The sequence below is a fragment of the Salmo salar genome, chromosome 04, assembly GCF_965601325.2.
Source record: "Salmo salar chromosome 04, fSalSal1, whole genome shotgun sequence".
In the NCBI taxonomy this organism is placed as follows: Eukaryota; Metazoa; Chordata; class Actinopteri; order Salmoniformes; family Salmonidae; genus Salmo; species Salmo salar.
This window is the reverse complement of record NC_138294.1, coordinates 57,230,708-57,245,799: the sequence shown is the minus strand read 5'-3', so window position 1 is coordinate 57,245,799 and position 15,092 is coordinate 57,230,708. Positions and strand designations below refer to the sequence as shown.

At 42.4% G+C, this 15,092-nt stretch overlaps 1 protein-coding gene across 1 annotated transcript in view; it reads left to right on the top strand.

Annotated features, from left to right (window-relative positions):
- The first annotated feature begins 1,284 nt into the window (after nt 1–1,284).
- Nucleotides 1,285–15,092, top strand: part of LOC106603391 (neurite extension and migration factor) — a 36,837-nt gene continuing 23,029 nt past the window's right edge. The window contains exon 1 of the mRNA XM_014197019.3: nt 1,285–1,706. The gene's annotated coding sequence lies outside the window, so the exon portion shown is untranslated. The remainder of the gene's footprint in view (nt 1,707–15,092) is intronic.

Sequence of the window (15,092 nt, the reverse complement as noted above, 5' to 3'; positions counted from 1 at the left end):
GTGGCCGACAATGATTATCGTCTGAGTTGAAGAAGAACTTAAAGATTAAAATGATCACGTCCACGATTTGCCAGATTTTCCTGCATCTCTTTTGATTTGAGAATAGGAGTAGTTAAATCAGCCGGTCTCCTTACCTTTAACTAGATGGATCCATGCCAAGACAGCCCTACCTTGGATGATTTTTAGGAGCAGCATATTCTCAGAGAGTGAATAAGAATATAGCACTGAACAAAAAGAGCTCACCTGCAATTTATATTTATACCCAAATTCCATTCTCTTACAAGGTTGGAGATATATATCTAACTCACATGCCCAGCTCCTTGAAGGTGCCCAGCCCAGGTTATTTTGGTTTCACCTTGCATTTAATTGTACAGACAACTGTTGTCCCATGACTGTCAGACTCTGGCCCTCTAGGACTGGAGTTGCACCCGGAAAAAAGGGTGCAATTGCAGCCCGCAATTCGTGGCGTTGCTGCATGTGGGCATTTCTGCATCTGCAGGAACCCCTCTTTTTATACTTCAATTGGTCCATTTTTAAGCTAGGACTTTGGTACACAGGCGGGAGGTGGGGCTACTCTAGTACAGTAGGCAATGCACCATAAAGTTGGATGCCAACCGCCGATAAACCCCACACAAGAGGCGGGGGTGACAACGGTAGCTAGCTAGGACACAGGTCGGCAGTGTCTTCGTCCCTGTCTGTTGAGCACTGCTTTCCAGCAGTTCTGTTAATGACGGCGAGGGCAGGCGTTCGGCAGGTAGTAGCGAAGGACACTGTGTGCTAGCTACAAATAGTGTCCTTTGCAACCAAAAAACTCAGATAATACTTTTATTTCCCCATTGACACACATTTTTATTGCACAGACAATTTGTGGAAATCCAGAATATCAAGTGTCACACAGGCATGAATCGTGTGCTCGAGGGGCGGCATTCATGCAGGAACCAATGGGATGCTCGAGGTAGGGTGCACATGCAGGAACGCCCCGAATTGCAGGCTGCAATCATGCTTTTCATGTTAGGAAGAGTGGTAAAGCTATAATAAATATAATTAATCCAATTTATGAAGCCCAAAAACTAGGTTCCAGGTTTAGCTAAATATACATTTTAAGAGAAGACAGCTCTGCTTGTCATTTAACGTTTAAACGCGTGTGATGACACTGTAATAGCTATTTTCCTTGAGAACCAAACTGCACCGTTAAACTGGGCGCGTCAACGACGGAGAAGCGCGGTCACGAGTGGAATTTGTGGGCGCGCTCTTTATGGCAGGTCGCAAAAGAGGGGGAGCAAACTGACACGAGCCTGCCGTCGTTGTCAGGGACTGGGTGCATCTGGGAAAAAAATATATGGCATAACAATAGCAGCATCCAGTATCGGTATACATGAATCCAGGGAGCCTAATAGGAAATGAACATGACCATGGCGCTTTATAAAACATGACCTACACATGACACATGGAATGGTCAAAATATTTTGTTTATTTCCTGGATTACAAAGAAGACTGTAGAATAAAATGGAGTGGTAGGGGGACCGAGGCGCGCTGTCTCCATCATAGGGAGGCGCGTCCACCTGCTGATACAGGGAGTCCGGGCTTGGGAAAAACATGGTGAGGTTGCTGCATTGAGGAGAAGATACAGTTTCCATCTGTCAAATAAACAACTGTGCAATTGAAATGCTGGCGACGGGAAAAGCGCAGCCCGTGTGAATATAGAGGTAAGTTAAATGTTGTACAGTAACGAATATGGTTTTTCAGTTCAGGGCAACACTTGCATGAAGAATATTCAACGTAGCCTGCAATTTCTTCATATGGCTGCATTCGAAATAAAAGGGGGCGGATATTTCATGTATCACATTGGATCAACATTCATCTGTTGGGGAATGTGTATTTTAACCATATATTTAATTTATTACAGTTACTTCACTTTTAAACTGAGAAGGACATCAATTGTCATAAAATGCATTAAGAGGCATCATTCCTTAAATGTTATGGTTTAAAAGTGATACCCTACATTGGAGCATTAGAGCACCTGCAAACTGCACCCCACATCCCATCCCCCAAAACACACACACACACACACACACACACACACACACACACACACACACACACACACACACACACACACACACACACACACACACACACACACACACACACACACACACACAGAGGCAATATGAGAATTGTCAGTACAGGTCGTGGACAACCTTTGCGGTATTTGGCAGTTCAGTAAACAAGGTGCTTAAACTTGAACATTTCACTGAATAATGTGCTCCCCTTGGCATGAAATCGACCATTGCTCTGTGCTCCCAGATTCATTTATTTTCAGCATTGAGTTCCCAGCTTTTCATCTTCTCCTGTGGTTAGATGCTGTGTTCAATTTCAGTTCACATATGTATGTGACATAAGGTCAGACCTGCCACACTCAGAAATATACTCTCTTTGTGTACAAAAATGACACACAAATGAATTCATTGTTATGATAGTATTATTATCATTGTAAGGTTTCATCTATCCTACTTCTCACATGTATGGCAATAACATATATCAAGCTCTCTGCCAGATTGAGGGGAGAGAGCTCAACTAGATGATTCACCCTCTTTCCAGAATAATGCTTGGATAAAGGTCTCCTACTCTCTTTAACTCAACAACATTCCTTTGTGAAATGGCTGGGGAATTGTTTATCAGCCTTAATTATGCACAAGTGTTCATTTGAAATTGAAGGTTAATTCATTGGTTTCGTGTTTTGGAAAATACGTCAGATAAGAGGACCAAACTAACCCTGTTCATTTAGCCCAGAGTATCCCCATTAATAGGCCCTGAACATCCTTTCATTTGATCAGGTCTGTATATCAACTCAAGCATGGTTCCTGCTAAAGGCTACCCATCCCAGTGCCAGACCTAGTATGTTTCATTTACTGTCCCAAGGGGTTGTGTTGCCCCAGGTCGCTCCATGGATGCAATAAGGTTTCAAAGTCATTTTGAAGAAATATGCTGGTCATTTTCCCATGCATCAATTCCTCTTTCCTTTCCTGGTCCTACCATCCCATCTCTCCTCATGTGTTTGAGGAGGCATGTTCAGGGTGAGACAACAACAATCCTCTTAATGTATCCTCTGTCCCACCGTTCTATGGGTTTTGTCTTCCTTACTTCAGCAGCCCAAGGTTCTCAGCCAAAGAGAGAGCAGGTTTCTGAAAGCTGGTCTGCACACAGCACTGCATTGTGTTTGTCTGAAAGTAGTGCCAGAGGGGGAGGAGTGAGGCTGCCTGGGAGGTTGGGTGAAGGGTTGTACCAATACCTGGGCAGATGTCACACTGATTTAACACATTTCAGTCTTCTATATAGGAGCCGGTATGTATGCTATCAACCTGAATTTCACCCCTGTTAAAATGGCTATACAGAACATGAACAGACATGTTTCCATACGATTTAACCTGTTGAATAGTGGGCAAGTACCCCTGCACATTGACTCGCTGCCAGTACCCCCTGTATAGCCTCGTTATTTTATTGTGTTACTTTTTTGTACATTTAGTTTATTTAGCATTTTCTTATTCTGCATTGTTGGTTAAGGGCTTGTAAGTAAGCATTTCACGGTAAGGTCTGTTGTATTACCATTGTATCCGGCACATGTGACAAATACAATTTGATTTGATTTGAAATGCTATTGTGCCTGGTTTTCTCTCATTCATTCCCTCAGAGAGCGCCCCCTCCCTCCCTCAGTACTGCACCGTTGCGGTGACTGCGGCGCTGCTCGGCGTCAGAGGGAGTGGAGGCAGTGTGCTGTAATTAACAGAAAGGTAACAACCCCGGGAGACGGGTGGCTCAGCCCCTTTTGATTGCTTTCATGACTGCAGGGAAAGAGTCTGAGCCGAGCTTCCTCTCTAGTGGGACAGACAGACAGACAGACAGACATTAGAGCAGAGCAGAGTGCTGAGCTCTTTAGCTGCCCATGCTGGGCCTGTTTCATTCACAATGCTCCTCTATCCTTCTCACAGGCAGGCAGATACCAACCCCACTGCTGTGGTCCTGGAGGACTCTTGTCTGTATCTGTATCTTTTTGGGTAGCTCCTCCCTTGCTGTATAAAACACTCAACACACCCATAGGGCATGAATATGGCACACACACTCCAAAAAACGGTGACTTGTTGTATATTCCCTAAGGCCTCCAAGCGTTAGAGAGTTAGTAGAAGGGAAGACAGTTGTTGCATCTCTTCCTTTAGAAAAAAAGCTTTTTCTCTCAGCTTTGGTTGCTAAATAACCTACTACCAATGTCTCTTAGCTGAGGACTCATGCACGCTCTATTATTAACAAATATGTGACAAATGGCTTTGATTCACAGGGAGATTGAGGGGGGAGGTGTTGATATTGTAGGGTGAGTACATGTTGCCATTGTGGGCTGCTGCAGAATGTCAGGCTGTCCGTCAGACGTCTTTCTGTAAAGGGGCCCTGTTGCCGTCGTTGTAGAGCCATGTACTCAGAGAGGCTTGGCAAAGACAGGTCCTGGTGAAAGCAGCAGCACAGAGGAATAACAGGAGGCTTTTGTGTTCCTCTCCCCCTTGAAGCTGGAGCCTCCGGTTTAATGCACTAGAGCTGTGTAGGGGGAGGAGTCGTTCTGCCAGCCGTTAATGACCTTGGTCATCAGAAAAGTTCCAGACGAAAATAACAGCAAGGTTTTACGTTTCTATTTTGATAGGGTCCACGTTTTCAGAGGTATGGCAGTTATGTTCTGTCTCTCACAATCAGATACCTCAGAATATTGGTTAACCTCTCAGGTCAACCTCTCAGTAAATGAGCATACTCTACAGTCTCTCAGTGACAATTTTCTAAACTACATGTTGTATTGATACATAGGTCAAGGTTCAGCGGTGCATAGGTCAGAGGTTTGATAACCCTTTTTAAGTGGGGTAAGGATAAAACATTTTACTCATTGTTGTTCTGCAACGCCTAAGGGCAAGACATTAATCTTTTTTTCAACCTTACCTTGCATTGAGCATATGATAAACAAAATGCAAATATCACTTCCCCCACTAAGATATTTACGGCATAGACATTTACCTCTATGTACTGTAATTCTGTCAGTGACATTTGCATAACGCTTTTAATAACGATGAACTGATATTCCTCAAATTCCTTCCTTCTCCAACCTCATGGACATACAGTACAATCGAACCATGGTTCACAATATATCCATTATTCAGATAAATCTTTAAGGCTTGAAGAAGAAGAATTACTTTCAGCTGGTTTTCCCTTCTTCCATAACTCCTTGTCTGGGGGATCGTCTAATCCGTCTAGTTTCAGTCTTAAGCAAGGCTCTAATGCTGGATAAATATTAATCACATTTTTAATAAAAGGAGTTTGCTGAAGAAGCTGCTGTCAGGCCTGTCCGTCAGGGGAAGTGAGGTAAAGCCTAGTAAACAGCACTGCCCTGCTCAAATCAATGGCTGTTTACTAGGCTTTGTACTGTCCTGCTCCTGGCCTGCTCTGAGTTCTTATTATTATCTTTATTCAGCTCCTTTATTTTTGTTTGGAGCGACGACAAGAGAAATCATACAAAGACCTCCCACAAAACCAAAGGGTGGGAATTAAAGGAGCTACAATATTGAACAACAGTTATACACTACATGACCAAAAGTATGTGGACACCTGCTCGTCGAACATCTCATTCCAAAATCATGGTCCCCACATTGCTGCTATAACAGCCTCTACTCTTCTTGGAAGGCTTTCCGCTAGATTTTGGAACATCCTGCAGGGACTTGCTTCCATTTAGCCACAAGTCGGGCACTGATGTTGGGCGATTAGGCCTGGCTTGCAGTCGGCATTCCAATTCATCCCAAAGGTGTTCAATGGGGTTGAGGTCAGGGCTCTGTGCAGGCCAGTCAAGTTCTTCCACACCGATCTCGACAAACCATTTCTGTATGGACCTCGCTTTGTGCACGGGGGCATTGTCATGCAGAAACAGGAAAGGGCCTTCCCCAAACTGTTGCCACAAAGTTGGAAGTACAGAATCGTCTAGAATGTCATTGTATGCTGCAGCGTTAAGATTTACCTTCAGTGGAACTAAAGGGCCCTAGCCCGAACCATGAAAAACAGCCCCAGACCATTATTCCTCCTCCACCAAACTTTACAGTTGGCACTATGCATTGGGGCAGGTTCTCCTGGCATCCGCCAAACCCAGATTCTTCTGTCGGCCAGGCAGATGGTGAAGCGTGATTCATCACTCCAGAGAACGCGTTTCCACTGCTCCAGAGTCCAATGGCGGCGAGCTTTACACCACTCCAGCCGACGCTTGACATTGCGGATGGGGATCTTAGGCTTGTGTGCGGCTGCTCGGCCATGGAAACCCATTTCATGAAGCTCCCGACAAACAGTTCTTGTGCTGACGTTGCTTCCAGAGGCAGTTTGGAACTCGGTAGTTAGTGTTGCAACCAAGGACAGACGATTTTTACACGCTATGTGCATCAGTGTTCCCATTCTGTGAGGTTGTATGTCCTACCACTTCGCGGCTGAGCCATTGCTGCTCCTAGATGTTTCCACTTCACAATAACAGCACTTACAGCTGACCGGGGCGGCTCTAACAGGGCAGAAATTTGACGAACTGACTTGTTGGAAAGGTGGCATCCTATGAAGGTGCCACGTTGAAACTGAGCTCTTCTGTAAGGCCATTCTACTGCCCATGTTTTTCTACGGAGATTGCATGGCTGTGTGCTCAATTTTATACACCTGTTAGCAACGAATCCACTAATGAATGAAATAGCCAAATCCACTAATTTGAAGGGGTGTCCACATATTTTTGTATATATAGTGTAGTTGTCCCCTGACAGTTACAGTACTTTACAGGGAATCTTTACCAATTCCATGTAGAGATTATTCTGAAGAGGCCAAATACTTCTCATCTTCTCCTATTAGTCACTGTGCCATTGAATCACTGTAATTATGTCAGCACACCATCACACCTAATATAAGTTAGAAAATGTTCTGTAGCATTTTGGGCCTCTTGGTTCATCAGTATTTAGTTCTATAGATAGAGCACTGAGCAGTAATAGATTATAACACTCCAAAATATCCAAGATCTTCTGAGGATAGGTAGTTTGATAGGATATGAAAATGGAACTGAAAAGTAATTTAGTTATTTTCTGTTATCAAAATCTAAACCTCTAGCTTCACACATTCTGTTCTTTCCTCTCTGCATCCACTGAGCTTTTGACCTCCAGCCTCTCTCTCTTACACACACACACACACACACACACACACACACACACACACACACACACACACACACACACACACACACACACACACACACACACACACACACACACACACCAGCTCCTTGGCTCCTCACTGGCATTTGGGCTGAGTGACAGAGCAGCCCATCGGTACAGTAATTGGTATTCAGAGGGGCAGCTGGGATGCACGCCTCGCAGACAGAGGGGGAATTTAGTGAGTCAATACACTGCTTCATTAGAGCTGTGAGTCACCACGCCATGCTTCAATTGTTTGTATTTGTCCAAGAGAAACCAACGCCTCCTCCCATGCAACCTGACTAACCCCACGCTAACCTCAGATTGGTGGTTAACTGGTCCCCTACTCATTTTTTACCCAATAATATATTTACTGTGGTACAGAGATTGAGATGTGGCGTCAATATGCTCACAGTCACACATCCACACCAGAGTTGTATGTCCATCGGTGTATTGTATTGGCCAGAATGGTAGTTTATCCACTTGTCTCAGGATAAATCTCCTTCTGAGGCCTTAATGCTTGAGTCTAGGATGATATTTAATCTCTTATCACAAATATATTTTATTCATCCTAATATTTTCATATTTTAACAATCCAAGCTACTGGGTGCTGAATATGTTAGCATATGATTATATCAGAAGATAAAGTGGGAGTATTAGGCTTCAGGACACAAATTGAAATGATTGAAGTGTGACCTGACCTCTGTATTGTGTTTTTTCAGCATACTTATCTCTCTGGTTATTGACCATGGGAATCAAATCTAAGCACTGTCAACCAATTGTGTATTGTACACAACACTATCTGAAATATCATTTTTTCCTTGTTACTTACGGTATGCGCTAGAGCAAGCCAGATGGCTTATTATCATTTCACTGCTTTTATTTTTTCAATTATTGGATATTTTTATAATTTCACTGCTTTTATTTTTTCAATTATTGGATTTTTTTTGTGCACTGGTATGCTAAATACATTATTAATCAACAAGATTAACAAAGTAAACTGGGTTTAAGACCTGTGGAATAGTACAGTAACACAGAATCAGTGTGCAATTTCTTCACACGCCATTAGTACAATCTTGTGTGTGCTCAACCCCTTTACTCTCATGTAAACTCAAAATAATCTCAAAATATTTCCCTCATGCGGCGTCTCTTTCTGAGTTTTTGGTCCGAATTTCATATCCTAACCCCCATACATGGAGAGGTTGCTCTTTTGTTTGCTTTCTCCTGACCAGAAATACACTGTTCCCGTCATACATAGTGGATGGGTACAATGGTTCACATCACAGGGACTATAAAGGATAAACTGTAGGGTGTTAAACTTATTATGCCACAGGGGCTGCATTCGGTCTTGAACGTTGTCAAAATTAGACAAAAATAGTCCTCTATTAATAGTTTCATAGCTTCCATTTCAGTGATAATTAGCGAACTGGACACAGTCCAGACACTGTATGAATTTAGTCATTTAAAAGTATATTGAGTTTATTACATTTTTTACCCAAACCACCCGCGGGACGGATTGTTTGACACCCCTCCTGTAAGGAAATGAACCCTCTGTGTCAACGGGCCTTGATTTGCATGCTGATACATGTTCATTTCTAGGATCAATAAAGGGTCAAAGAAAGTAGTATACAGTGCATTCGGAAAGTATTCAGACCCCTTGACTTTTTCCACATTTTGTTACGTTACAGCCTTATTCTAAAATGGATTAAAAAAAATAATAATCCTCATCAATCTACACACAATACCCCATAATGACAAATCGAATACAGGTTTTTAGAATTTGTTGCTAAAAAAAACCAGAAATACCTTATTTACATAACTCGTTGCTATGAGACTCGAAATTGAGCTCAGGTGCATCCTGTTTCCATTGATCATCCTTGAGATGTTTCTACAACTTGATTGGAGTCCAAATGTGGTAAATTCAATTGATTGGACATGATTTGGAAAGGCACACATCGGTCTATATGTCCCACAGTTGACAGTGCATGTCAGAGCAAAAACCAAGCCATTAGGTCAAAGGAATTGTCCGTAGAGCTCAGAGACAGGGTTGTGTCGAGGCACAAATGTACCAAAAAATGTCTGCAGCACAGTGGCCTCCATCATTCTTAAATGGAAGAAGTTTGGAATCACCAAGACTCTCCCTAGAGCTGGCCGCCCGGCCAAACTGAGCAATTGGGGGAGAAGGGCCTTGGTCAAGGAGGTGACCAAGAACCCGATGGTCACTCTGACAGAGCTCCAGATTTCCTCTGTGGAGATGGGAGAACCTTCCAGAAGGACAACCATCTCTGCAGCACTCCACCAATCAGGCCAGACAGAAGCCACTCCTCAGTAAAATGCACATGACAGCCCGCTTGGAGTTTGCCAAAAGGCACTTAAGGACTCTCAGACCATGAGAAACAAGATTTGCTGGTCTGATGAAACCAAGATTGAACTCTTTTACCTGAATGCCAAGCATCACGTCTGGAGGAAACCTGGCACCATCCCTACGGTGAAACATGGTGGTGGCAGCATCATGCTGTAGGGATGTTTTTCAGGTGCAGGGAATGGGAGACTAGTCAGGATCGAGGGAAAGTACAGAGAGATCCTTGATGAAAACCTGCTCCAGAGCTCTCAGGACCTCAGACTGGGGTGAAGGTTCACCTTCCAACAGGACAACGACCCTAAGCACACCGCCAAGACAACGCAGGAGTGGCTTTGGGACAAGTCTCTGAATGCCCTTGAGTGGCCCAGCCAGAGCCCGGACTTGAACCCAATGAAACATTTCTGGAGAGACCTGAAAATAGCTGTACAGCGACGCTCCCCATCCAACCTGACAGAGCTTGAGAGGATATGCAGAGAAGAATGGGAGAAACTCCTCAAATACAGGTGTGCCAAGCTAGTAGTGTCATACCGAAGAAGACTCAAGGCTGTAATCGTTGCCAAAGGTTCTTCAACAAAGTACTGAGTAAAGGGTCTGAATACTTATGTAAATGTTATAGTTCCATTTTTTTTTTATACATTTGCAAAAATGTATAAAAACCAGTTTTTGCTTTGACATTATGGGGTATTGTGTGGATTGATGAGGGAACAAAACTATTTAATCAATTTTAAAATAAGGCTCTAACATAACAAAATGTGGAAAAAATCAAGTGGTCTGAATACTTTCCGAATGCACTGTACGTTTTCATCTCACGTGAAAGTAATTATACTTTAGCTAAAGTCCTTTTCACATTGCCTTTTATTCCTTTTCAGATATTAGTCCACATTGCCTTTTATTCCTCATCAGATATTAGTCCACATTGCCTTTTATTCCTCATCAGATATTAGTCCACATTGCCTTTTATTCCTTTTCAGATATTAGTTCACATTGCCTTTTGTTCCTTTTCAGATATTAGTCCACATTGCCTTTTATTCCTTTTCAGATATTAGTCCACATTGCCTTTTATTCCTTTTCAGATATTAGTCCACATTGCCCTCCAGAAAACATGTTTCGAACACTCAGCTAGATAGGAAAGATACACTCTAAACTGGATGGAGTGGGGAGTTGATTTGTGATAGACGTCTCACTGTGTGTTGTTTTTATTTCCATCATTTGCAACATCAGGCACCCCAGAATGAAGTCTTTGTGCTTCATAATGGAAAGTTATCACATTTGTGACTAAAATGAAGAACTCATTTCAAAAACCCTGTGATGGGGGTCTTTGCATGGTAATGAGCAGATTGAGCTTTTGCTCACTGGCGTACCACGCAGCCCCCTCAAAGCAGGGGGGCTCTGGGAGCCCACAACCCCCCCCCCCCCCCCCATAGGATATGAACATGTTATAAGCCATGGCAAAAATGTTTAGATATGAACATGTGATTATTATTTGACCCTGCTGATCATCTATGAACGTTTGAACATCTTTAAGAACGATCTAGCCTTAATGACCACTGACACAGCCAGAAGAGGAAGGGCCACCCCTCAGAACCTGGTTCCTCTCTAGGTTTCTACCTAAGTACCGGCCTTTCTAGGGAGTTTTTCCCAGCCACCGTGCTTCTACATCTGCATTGCTTGCTGTTTGGGGTTTGAGGTTGGTTTCTGTATTAGCACTTTGTGACATCTGCTGATGAAAAATGCGCTTTATAAATGCATTTGATTGAATTGTATTGAAAACTGCACGTTTCCCTCTCTGTCCCATTGCAAAATGTGTAGAATAGCAGATTATCTATAAAACTGTACATGTTTCTCTCTGCCCATGGTAGTATGTGTAGAATTGCAGGAAAATAGTTTTAAAACTGCAACATTTTCTCTCAGCCTTAAGGCAAAATGTGTAGAATAGCATGAGATTAGCTACAAAGGGGGGCTTGCTCAGACCTTACAGGGGGCCCAGCGAAACTGTAGACCTTTGTTACAGTCACAATTTTTTCCCATCTTTCGTCCTCTGGTTTGATTTGAAATAAAATGATAATCATACGCATGATGACAAATAAGTTGTGACACCGGAGGACAAAGTGATATACAGTCACCAGCAATTCTGTTTTTTTACTTGTTTTTTAGTGAGGGTTTTTTGCACCGAAAATGTGGGAGGAATATAATACATTTCTTCAATGATGTACAAAATGTAAACAATATGTATGAAGGCCTAAATAATATACTCTATTAGATTATACTCTAATAATGCATACAGTATATTTCATAGGAGGTGAACATAACTGCTCATTTGTCTTTTTGAGCTGCTTCATGATTTGGAGTGAAACAGAAGAGGAAGCTGATGGGAGAATGAAAGAAGGGCTGGTCAGCCAGCAATGTTGACAGTTCTCTTCAATACACGATCTAACACCCCAAACTGGTCAGAGGGATAACGAATGGCCCTGTTCCACAGTGTGTGTACTAGTAGGTTTGTTGTTTGTGTATGCTGGAGGTGTTATTGACTGTAATAAGGAAGAGCTTCTTGTTTACTGCAGAACCTCCTCTTATCATGGGTATATAGTCCTTCCCAGTTCCCACCTGAAGGAACAGGGAGAAAACATATTATATTCTCAGGTCTCCAGTTCTAACCAGGACATCTCCTATATGGGCTGTATTGTGCAATCGGCATGCAACCCCTCTGCTTCTCTGTTCTAAAGCCCCCCTTTCTGTCACACTCCCCCCACCCTCCTTACCCACCCCACTCTGTTTGAGATGTGGCCTGTGTGTGTAAGTGGAGGGGGTTGTATGGGTGCAGAGAGAGGAGAGGCTGAATCACAATTAGCTCGAGTTTTCGCCTCTTAATACAGCAGCACAAATGGGCCAAAGAGGCTTGGACTACAAAAGACGCCAGAGACAGGAAAAACAGGACCAGAAAATGTCACATTCTGTGGATTCGCTAGTTGAACATATTTGTTATTTACAACAAAAAATGAAATAAATGTAGCACCCTTGGATTGCTCCATATGTTCTCTCTATATATTATTGTCTAAAAGGCAGAAATAATAGATGCTATGATTCAAGCCCTGGTCTGTCTCGGTGACTCCACTTGGAAACATTGAGAGAAATCCAGAATCATGAGTCATGCCTCAAACTGTAGCCATTATAATTGCTTATTGAACCAGATGAGAGCCGAGGCTTTACAGCCAAGTTAAATGCAGTATGTTACTTATGTCACCTTTGCTTCATTATGTTTTATGGAGAAAAATGAATGGCTGAAAACAAAATAATTTTGTTTACAAGGTTGTTGTTGCTATGATCTCCGGCCCCTCTTGTTGGGTTCTCTCAAGGACTACATCACATTGACATTATTCTGACTCTCTTTTTTGTTCCAGATAGCACGCGTTGTTCAACATGAATCCTTGCTCTATACTTGTAAATAACTCACATAAGAGGTTGAGTCACGTGGGCGGCAGATAGCCTAGCAGTTAAGAGCTTTGGGCCAGTAACCTAAAGGTTGCTGGTTCAAGTCCCCGAGCTGGCAAGGTGGGGGGAAAAAAACTGCCATTCTGCACTTGAGCAAGGCAGTTAACCCCCATCAACAACTGCTCCCCGGGTGCTGATGACCTTGATGAAGGCAGCCCTCCGCACCTCTCTGATCCAGAGGGGTTGGGTTAAATGTGGAAGGACATTTCAGTTGAATGCAGTCAGTTGTGCAACTGACTAGATTTCTCCTGTGTTTATTTATTTTAATTTTATTTAACCTTTATTTAACTAGTATTGCAGGGCTTGGTCTCTGACTGTCACTTGGAATAGTGTAATAGCAATTCATAGCTATTACACTCTTTCCTACACACTATCACTATTGATATCAGAATAAGAATGGTATGATGAAATGATAATAATAATAATAATAATGAAATGATCGTTACAAATTTCAATATTTTAACGTGTTGGCCAATCCATCCAATTCATCACTGCACATGCTCTTATGCTTTTAGCCAACCCTACGTTATCTAGGTCATTTGGCTTGCTTTGTCTTGTGTTCATTCTCCTAAAGTGAGATAAATGTGGACCACCATGCAGGTAGTTTCAAGCTGAGTTGCTGAGATGTTTTCAGATGTGGTCCCTCTCTTTTGTTCCCTATGACTGTGCTCTGTTCTGGACTAGTCGGCCATGTGGAGTTCCCGATCTGTCACTTAGGGTCCCATATGCAGTCAGTCTGCCACAGCAGTTCTTGCCAGACATGAGGAACGTTTTGAATAGATGCAATGCTGTCTGGTCATACAGGGGGATGGGTAGTTGAAATAGCCATATACAGATATGGAATCTTAATTTGATCAGTTTTGTCGCAGGTGTAAAAGGTTACAGTAGGCTATTGTTTGTGTGAGATCTAATGAGAGAAAGAGAACTGCAAGTTTTCATTGAACTTATGGAAATCTATAAGCGCAGGAAAATTCTTTGCTGCAACAGATACTATATCTGTACATGAGCTATTCCTGGAGCTAGAATTGAGACTAAAATACCTACCGTATTGGGATGACCATCATCATCTTGGAGTATAACTTGAATGAGTTTGAGTAATTTATTTCAACATATCTCAACATACTATACATTTATAAAATGATTATCTGCGATATTTAACGATTGATGGGGTGTTGAAAGTACAAAAGCGACCCATTGTCTTGTTTTGAAGTTTTTTTAAACAGAGGGAAACTGGTATATTGGATTAACTGAAATGCATATATTTGATTTTGTTTGTAAATGTATGCCTGGTGCTGTTTTCCTTCCATAAGTCAGTGGGTGAATTGACAGTTGAGGGTGGATGCAGTTAACTGCACTGTTAAGACCTTCTCATTTATTTTTTTGTGTTGCTTTGTTTCTGCTGGGTAGGCAATTGGCAAGCTTTCCAAGTCTAGTGCACCATGCTTGGAGGGGCGGGGGTGTCTATTGGAGAGCCAAGTCTTTACTTCCAGCAAAAGATAGAGGGCAAAATATAGTCTGTCGGGATTTAAATTTGCTTCAATTGTCACCAAATCATATCGACTAGCCTACATCCCATTCCCAAGCAACCTTTGTTTCTCGGCTTGCTTTTCTGACATCTCTCAGGATATTTCATCCAGTATTCATTTGAGGGCTCTTAAATGATTTCATGTCTCAGAATTAGCTCTACAATTCTATGAAGTTTGAATCCAGCGAATCTCTCGGTTTGAGTCAGTTGCAGCGTTGGTATTTCCCCAGGAGAATACACAATCACAAGTGTAATTGGATATTTTTCAGAACCGTTGAAGAACGGTGCAGATGCAAAGTTTGGTAACAGAATGACGGCACAAACAGTCATTCTGTTACCAAATTTTGCATCTTCACTGTTCTTCAAGTAAATGTGTTTTTGTAAAATGTTTAGTGGAAATTGTTAAAAGTAGTCCTTGTGCATAGAGTTGAATGGTTTGTTTAACTTTGCAATCATAGCTTTTTGTTTGGTATACATTTTA